The sequence below is a fragment of the Cervus elaphus genome, chromosome 25 (genome assembly GCF_910594005.1).
Source record: "Cervus elaphus chromosome 25, mCerEla1.1, whole genome shotgun sequence".
Taxonomy (NCBI): Eukaryota; Metazoa; Chordata; class Mammalia; order Artiodactyla; family Cervidae; genus Cervus; species Cervus elaphus.
The window spans coordinates 27,448,970-27,449,879 of NC_057839.1; the positions used below are offsets into that span (position 1 = coordinate 27,448,970).

The 910-nt window shown below is 46.3% G+C and overlaps 1 non-coding gene across 1 annotated transcript; it reads left to right on the top strand.

Moving 5' to 3' along the window:
• Positions 1-518: 518 nt before the first annotated feature.
• Positions 519-590, top strand: TRNAA-GGC. Its single transcript has one exon. It is a non-coding gene; the product is annotated as a tRNA-Ala (tRNA).
• The last annotated feature ends 320 nt before the right edge of the window (positions 591-910 follow it).

Here is a 910-nt window from a genome sequence, read left to right on the forward strand (position 1 = left end):
GTCAGCTATGGTGATCTTTCTTTTAGTCCCTTTTCATTTCAACATCTGGCTTTTCAACTCACTTTTTTCATTTATTATCTAAATACTTGTTGTTGTTCAGTCGCTAAGTTGTGTCTTTACTCTTTGCAACCCCATGGACTGTAGCACACCAGGCTCCTCTGTCCTCCAGTATCTCCTGGAGTTTGCTCATGTTCATTGAGTTGGTGATGCTATCTAACCATCTCATCCTCTGCTGACCCCTTTTCTGTTGGCCTTCAGTCTTTCCCAGCATCTGGGTCTTTTCCAGTGAGGGGGCTCTTCACTTCAGGTAGCCAAAGTATTGGAGCTTCAGCTTCAGCATCAGTCCTCCCAAATATTCTGTCCTGAATCAGTCTGGAATATTCAGGGTTGATTTTCCTTTAGGATGGACTGGTTTGATCTCCTTGCAGTCTAAGGGACTCTCAGGAGTCTTCTCCAGCCCCACAATTCGAAAGCATCAATTCTTCGGTGCTTAGCCTGCTTCATGATCAACTCTGCCTGGAGGTATGGTTCAGCGGTAGAGTGCATGCTTGGCATGCATGAGACCCTGGGTTCAATCCCCAGTACCCCCATATTCATATTTTGGACCTCCCTGGTGGCTCAAATGGTAAAGAATCTGCCTATAGTGCTGGAGATCTGGGTTTGATCCCTGGATTGGGAAGATCCCCTGGAGAAGGAAATGACAACCCACTCCAGTATTCTTGCCTGGAGGATTCCATGGGCAGAGGAGCCTGGCAGGCTACTGTCCATGGGGTTGCAAGCAGTCGGACATGACTGAGCAACTAAGCACAAGTACTCACATCTGAACACGACTACTGGAAAAACCATAGTTTTGCCAGCAAAGGTCTTTATTGTCAAAGTGATGTCTCTGATTTTTAATATGCTGTCTAGA